The sequence below is a fragment of the Macrobrachium rosenbergii genome, chromosome 56 (genome assembly GCF_040412425.1).
Source record: "Macrobrachium rosenbergii isolate ZJJX-2024 chromosome 56, ASM4041242v1, whole genome shotgun sequence".
NCBI lineage: Eukaryota > Metazoa > Arthropoda > Malacostraca > Decapoda > Palaemonidae > Macrobrachium > Macrobrachium rosenbergii.
In genome coordinates, this window is record NC_089796.1 from 72,698,863 (window position 1) to 72,707,529 (window position 8,667).

Genomic DNA, 8,667 nt, shown 5'->3' on the forward strand with positions numbered 1-8,667 from the left:
TATATATATATATATATATATATATATATATATACATATATATATATATATATATATATATATATATATATATATATATATATATATATATACATAAATATATATATATATATATATATATATATATATATATATATATATATATATATATATATATATGTATATATATATATATATATATATATATATATATATATATATATATATATAGAGTATATATACATACATATATTTAAATATATATATATATAATATATATATATATACATATATATATATATATATATATATATATATATATATATATATATATATATATATATATATATATATTTATGTATATAATATATATATAGTATATATATATATATATATATATATATATATATATATATATATATATATATATATATATAAAATTTATCACAACGTGACTAAATATATATATGTATATATATATATATATATATATATATATATATATATATATATATATATATATGTATATATATATATATATATATATATATATATATATATATATATATATATGTGTATATATATATATGTATGTATATATATGCATTCATACATATATTTAAATATATGTGTTACAAATGTTGTTTAATATCATATATATATATATATATATATATATATATATATATATATATATATATATATATATATATATATATATATATATATATATATATATATTATATATATATATATATATATATATATATATATATATATATATATATATATAAATTAACTTTTATGTATCACAACGTCAGGAATCACTATTAGTACCCCGATGGAGGAATGATCAGTGCCGATCCATTTATCACTTATATATAAATTCCCTCTTCGGTGATCATTTCCCCATCGTATATTCCTGAGGTAGCGTGAATTTGATAATAAGCAACATTTGTAGTTTGTGAATATATATATATATATATATATATATATATATATAATATATATATATATATATATATATATATATATATATATATATATATATATATATATGTTCGAATGACCACATTCTTCACAGAAAAGAGGGAAACAGTCAACCCAGGGGCAACGCCCAAAGGACCTTGTCTGGTATTTATTAACACCCAGCTGAGGCCCATTCGATCCCGCGACGAGGATCAGTCGATAATGGCCATAAAAGCCGTTTCTATTGGCCGGCAGTTTAAGAAGGAGGGGGACAGCCGAGCCGTCTATTGACCCAATAGAAAGCCATTTATTTCTTTTGTGCTTTCGACGCTTTTTTTTGTGCTTTTATTTCGTTTTCGCCAGTTGCCTCCGCTTGGTGTTCCCGTGGTTTGACTGATGTGGCGAACAAATTCTTTTTATTTTTCTGTAAAAGAAAATGGTTGTGCCGGCTTTGTCTGTCTGTCCGCACCTTTTTCTGTCCGAACTTTATTCTGTTCGCACTTTTTCTGTCCGCCCTCAGATCTTAAAATCTACTGAGGCTAGAGGGCTGCAAATTGGTCTGTTTATCAACCACCCTCCAATCACCAAACACCAAATTGCAGCCTCTAGCCTCAGTAGTTTTAAGGTTAAAGTTAGCCCTAATTGTGCTTCTGGCAACGATATAAGGTTAAAGTTTTATGGGCAGCGGCTCATGCAGCATTATACCTAGACCACCAAAAGATAGATCTATTTTCGGTGGCCTTGATTATACGCTGTAGCAGCTGTACAGAGAACTCGACTGCGCCGAAGGAACTCGGTGCATTTTTTACTGGTTTTATATTCTGTTTTCTTCTTTTTTTCCTTAGTTTTTTTATATTTATAACTTAGAGTTTCTGTCATTGTGAGGCGTTGCGTGGTTTTTTTTTTATCATTTTCCTTGTTGTTATAAGGAAAACGTAACAAATCAATAGAATTCAGTAAAAAAAAAAGTTTAGCTAGTTGTAATTAAGCAAGCAATTTAAGTCCAAGCAAAGGACCTCCACGTATGCCGTTTCAGACGAAAGAATCAACTTCGTAAAGAGAAGAGAGAAAGAGAGAGATAGAGTAGAGTAAGAGAGAGAGAGAGGCGGCAAGCAGGCTTAGTTTTTTGTGACCACTGAGCTGATTAACAGCCCTCCTAGGGCTGGGCTCCAAGGATTAGACTTATTTTACGCAGCTAAGAACCACCATTTGGATAGCAACGGGACCTAGAGCTTATTGTGGAATCGAACCACATTATAGCGAGAAATGAATTTCTATCACCAAATAAATTCCTCTAACTCTTCATCAGCCGGCCGTGGGAATTGAACTCCCATTACATCGAGTGACAGTCTGAAGCTCAACCGACTCAACGTAAAGAGAGAGAGAGAGAGAGAGAGAGAGAGAGAGAGAGAGAGAGAGAGAGAGAGAGAGAGAGAGAAAACTCGTTCACAGTTGACATGAGTGAAAACAGCTGTAAATAATAAATGAAGCTTTGTTCAAAATGGTAGTTCAATTCAGTGAATGTTCCAAGAGGTCCAAATACTGATATATCTGACTGTTTTACAGTGATTACGATATTAGGAAGTTCCTTTAATTCTGTGCCTACATAAAAAAAAATGGGGCACTTTATTGGTTCAGTTTTTACAGAAACTGTCAAAACAAACTGTTTTTCGTTTCATTTTATACATACCTTTTTATATACCATTTTTATAAATATTATTTTAATATATATCATACGTAATTAGCACTGCTTCTACAATGCCAATTAATATTATTATTATTATTATTATTGCTACAGAACTCGGGTGAATCGATATTACAGACATCAGTGATGAAAGCTTGGCAATATTAATACGAAAAACACTGCTTTATAAAGTCGAAGATATAGATTCTTAGTCTTTCACAAACATGAAAATATTCATTAAAACTTTAATCAAGATTTGATCTCTCTCTGTCTATCTCTCTCTCATATATATACTGTATATATAAATATACATATATATATACACATATACATACACACACACATATATATATATATATATATATATATATACACATATATATATATATGTATATATATATATATATATATATATATATATTTTTTTTTTTTCAAAGTTACCACTGGTACAGCAAATTAAATAGTGGATGCACTTGGCTTATTGTGACGCCGGTTTTCGTAGCCGTATCAATCAATCAACTGGCTTAACCTTGTACAACAACCAAAGCAGAAAAAATCCATTATTTCAAGATATGTAAACAATTATATTATCTCCTAAATTGTATTTACTTCCATGAATACTTGCAAGCAGGAAATTTAAAACCATTAATTCATAACACTCTCTCTCTCTCTCTCTCTCTCTCTCTCTCTCTCTCTCTCTCTCTCCTTTAAATAGGTTATACGTACATAAATAGACTTGTGACCGTAAAATCACGGAACGGAATCTGAAATGCTCGAACCAATGACCTGAATACCTTTATTGCTGTGCATGAACTGGTAAATCGAAACATTATTGCCAGAGGCGTTCCTCTTCGTATAATTATCAATTTGCTTCTTTCTAATCAACTTTGTCACATCAGTGATGTTCTCCAATAGAGAGTTCAGACGGTGTACCCTCTCTTCGAAAAAAAAAGGAAAAAGTTAAATTATCGGTCTAATGACAACACGGAAAGTCACAGAGAATTTGGAACGACACCGTTTGGCCATTAAAGGCTGATTTAATTCTCAACCATCAGAAGATGAAATACGAAACCATCCCACACAACAAACTTCGCTTGAAAAGAACTGTTGGAAAACAGCCACCGAACAGAAGCACTCCACTCAACCTGAGCTTGACAAAAGAAACCAGCTCTGCGTGTCTCTTCGAAAGAGGGCCGCGGAGACCAACGCATTTTAATGGGGTAACGAATGGCAAAATAGAATATAAAACGCCATCGAGCAGCAATAAACGAGCAGAACGAACGCAGGAAATAGGAAGCTCCGGAGAGGATGTGGGGAGAAAGTGTGACAAAGATCGTGAAGTTACTTATTGTCTCTAATAAGGCTGAGAGGAGATGGCGCGAGGTGGGTGGGAGGGTTGGTAGCCCTGGAGGCGGGTTGTTCGGGTGGCACCCCTGGGTACGGGATCCTCCCTATAGCAGAAACCAAGAATATTCAAACCCAGTCCCCGTCCCCTATCATACCCCAGTGCCCCGAAATACGCCATGCTTCCATCACTGCCACCCAGGGGCGTGGCCATCCGGGAGAGGGTAAAATGGGTTAACGCACACAAGTTTAATTCGAGTGATCATTACCCACGTTTTGTTTCATTTCTCATCTTCATAATGACCGTAATTTTAATCTGGTTGGATCTGCCGTTAATATTTCCGTTCTTAACACGAATTAAATGCCTTTGCAATTAACGCTCGTCTCTATCGTATATTTATATATCTGGTTTCTGTCTGCGTCTGTAATGTATATACTTACATTTATCGCCATCACCGACTGCCCTATAATTAGCTTGCGTTATCGGTCTATTAATTCACATGTCATCCGATATCTTCTGTTTATTTCTTTTTAATATTTCATCAGCCTATCTTATGTTTATTCTCGTGGGCCTATCGATACTTCTATCGGTCTATCTCTATTCCATCCATCCGTCTTCAACTTTTTCCTTATCGTTCCATACTTCCTTCCTCTACACATGCTTTATTGTTATGTGAACAAAGAGAGAGAGAGAGAGAGAGAGAGAGAGAGAGAGAGAGAGAGAGAGAGAGAGATTACATAGGAAATTAAAACTCGCTCTATTATTCAACCACAATTTATTAAAAGTAGTTATTTGCATGAAAGCTCATTTATGATATAATCGAAAGTTATATATATATATATATATATATATATATATATATATATATATATATATATATATATATATATATATCCTAATATCCTACTCATTTTAAAGGTTATTAACTCTCAATAACATGGAAATTAGGATATGTACACATTTGGAACTAGTTAAAGACACCATTAAAGAAAAGAGAGAGACAAATAAGATAAAAGATCCGTCAAGAACAGAGACAGGAACGACAGTGGTCAAGAACGAGAAACCTGAATATTTACGACGATATTGTGTAAGAAACGGATTACAAGAATGACGGAAATAAGCATCGTCTAAGAGAGCCGAAGAATTGTGTCAGTAGTATCTGTCAGTCAAATAGGAAACATGAAGGTCACAAATATCATTCCCTCACTGTGAAGAACATTTATCTAAATAACATTCTACTACATGACAGAGTGATAACACTCCCTACTGGAAAAGTTTTAAATATGCTATTCAATAACCTCCTTTATAAAAGAGGTACTTGAATAACAGTGGGAAAAAAAATCACATGAAAAATAATACGGGCCAAAGAGAATTTTGTCAAGTTAAGTAAGATTTTGTAAACTGACAACAAAATGCTTCGTATAACTATGTTACACGGAAAAAACATAAATGGCAACACTTAATACATAAGAACTTACAATATTCGAGTGAAAAAACTTCATTGACACATACCTTATGAAAAGTATACATAAAAATTCAACAAAACCACTCCCCTACAAACGGATTAATTCAGACTGATGTACGACAATGCGAATGCATTCTCTTTAACGAAAAGGAACATCTGATAAAATCATAATAATAATATCCTCTAGGTCTAACTGGTGTGGTGGCAGGACGATTTTCCGCAGCATATGTCCTCGAACAAAGGGTTTTTCTAGTTTATCTATAATATTGGAAGTTTTAGGTCGCTTATGTTTTCAAGTTATTCTCCTGTTTGGTATTTTGTCCTCTAACTGTGGTCATGAGACCAAATTCAAAATTAACTTCAAGCGCTGGGAGTCTCAAGCCTTCACAAAATTTAAAGGCTTCGTTAAAATATATACGTTTAATGGCAAAAATTAAAAACGTTCTATATACATATTATCTGGATTACAATGTTCTCCAAAAAATCGACCTACTATCACTGAATGTCACAAACACACTTAATTAAGAATAGTACAGATCCGCTGGCATAGTGGTTAGCGTCGTGGCATGCCAATCGGATGTCGTGGGTTAGCGTCTCCCCCCGGGCGATGAAAAATCACTGGTTCTGTATCATGATCAGTTACTGCTGCAGTGTGGGGTCTGCGGCGCGAGGTTGAAACCAACATTCTTTGGGAGCTTGAATTTCAAGTCAATGGCCCCTTTGGTGTGCTTGTTCCAAGTGAATATAGGTTTCATCTACTGAAATAATAATAATAATAATAATAATAATAATAATAATAATAATAATAATAATAATAATAATAACTGGTTAATCATAGTATACTGACAATTTTAGCAATATTACTTTGTTACAGTTCTTTTATGTTCGACCAAAAATAAAGAAGGATTTAACCGAGTTAACTCAAATTACTTCGATGAGTCGGGTGGTTACCATATCAAACTACGGAATTTCTGGTGTTTTCAACTTTAATGTCATGCATTTTACCCATTTGCCGTGTTCCATGAATGTCTCATCCTTTTAGTCACTTTTTTTTCGCAAGTTTAAAAAAATTCCAGCGAGCGACGCAACAGTTCAAGTAAAAAAAAAAAAAACATTCACTTTGTTAACAGTAACAAATGTTACTTCGTCTAAATATGTCTAATTCTTTTCATTTTTTCTTCGTAAGTTTAAAAAGATTCCAGCGAGCGACGCAACAGTTCAAGTTAAAAAAAAAAAAAATTCTCTTTGTTAACAGTAACAAATGTTACTTCGTCTAAGTATGTCTAATTCTTTTCATTTATTTTTATTTTTGTTGACAAGTTTTCAAAGATTCTGGCGAACGTTGTAACAGTTCAAGTAATTGTTACTACGTATAATTTCTATAATATCTGAGCAGTTAAACACGTAAAAGAAAAAAAAAAACAATATTTACGTGTACGTTCGCAACAAGAAAAGGTCAACATTCGTTTACGTTTCCTCTTGAAACAAACACATGACACAAACTAAGCTGTCGTGCCCGGAAAACCCCAAAAGGCTAGGTATGAGCAACATCCGAACTGACGCATTTTGCGTGCGCGTGTACCCTGATAAGAGCTTGGCAAACTGAACACCCAGCAGACTAATAAACTAATCTTACTGGCGATGACGATGAAGCAAGAGGCCTTATGCCATCACAGGCTCTGGCCCCTGGAGATGCCCTTACTAACAACCCTTGTAACGAGTAAGAGTCCAAGGGACCGTAGAAAAAGAGTGGCATTCCAACGAGTCGTGACAAATTGGGCTGGGCATTCCCTCATGTGCGGGTATCCGTTGCTTGGGTCTGTGACTTATAGGCCTACTTAATTACCAATGAAGGGGTAGACGGGGGGAATAAAGGAGCGTTTTATTATGCTCCCCTTTTCCTCCGAGAAATGATAAAGGATGGTCATATATATATATATATATATATATATATATATATATATATATATATATATATATATATATATATATATATGTGTGTGTGTATATATGTATATGTATAACTGAATCACGAAAATATGGAACGTGATGAATATATAAATAAAGATAAAATCAACAAAGTGTTTCCGTTTCTTCGTGGATTTTATCTTTATTTATATATGTATATATACATACATACATATACAGCATATATATATATATATATATATATATATATATATATATATATATATATATATATATATATATATATATATATATATATATATACATATATACTTACAGCAGTATTGTCCATACTTGGCTCTCTTAAAAATCTTTTTCCGTAACATTATCGTGTTCATAAAAATTTTCATTTTTATATATATATATTATATATATATATATATATATATATATATATATATATATATATATATATATATATAAAGGAACAGCAGTAAATGAACATTTTTCATGAACACAATAACGTTACACAAAAGATTTTTAAGAGAGCCAAGTATGGATAATGCTGACGTAACGAAAATAAGAAAATAAAAAGAGCAACACACTGAAGGCAGCAAACAAAAACACCACAAAGAGAGAGAGAGAGAGAGAGAGAGAGAGAGAGAGAGAGAGAGAGAGAGAGAGAGAGAGAGAGAGAGAGAGGAGTAATTGTACCCTGGCACGAATTACATTTTCTGGGAACCTCTATCACAGATACCAGCACAACTCAGCCTCAAAGCCAGGAAGAGAATAAAACTGTAGGTGGTATTTAAATGGTGAAAAATAATAACAATAGTACTACATCTGGCTGAAGTACATGGCCATATTTGAACACATAAAGGATATAGAAAATATAGTAAAAAAAAAAACATGATCGATTCGAACGAAAACTACTACTACTACAACTACTACTACTACTACTACTACTACTACTACTAATAATAATAATAATAATAATAATAATAATAATAATGTTCATAAAAAATCATAATCGCATAAGTCAATAAAACGGTGAAGAATCCACAACGATGTCAGTGAAAATATATTTAAAATATATATGGATTATACGTATACATATATATACAGTATATATATAATATATATATATATGTATATATATATATATATATATATATATATATATATATATATATATATATATATATATATATATATATATATATACATACATATATGAGAACTTTCGAGAAGGTGAATCGAGCAGGTTCTCGAAACCTCCTGTTTTACATATAATTTTATTATACATTGACACTGACA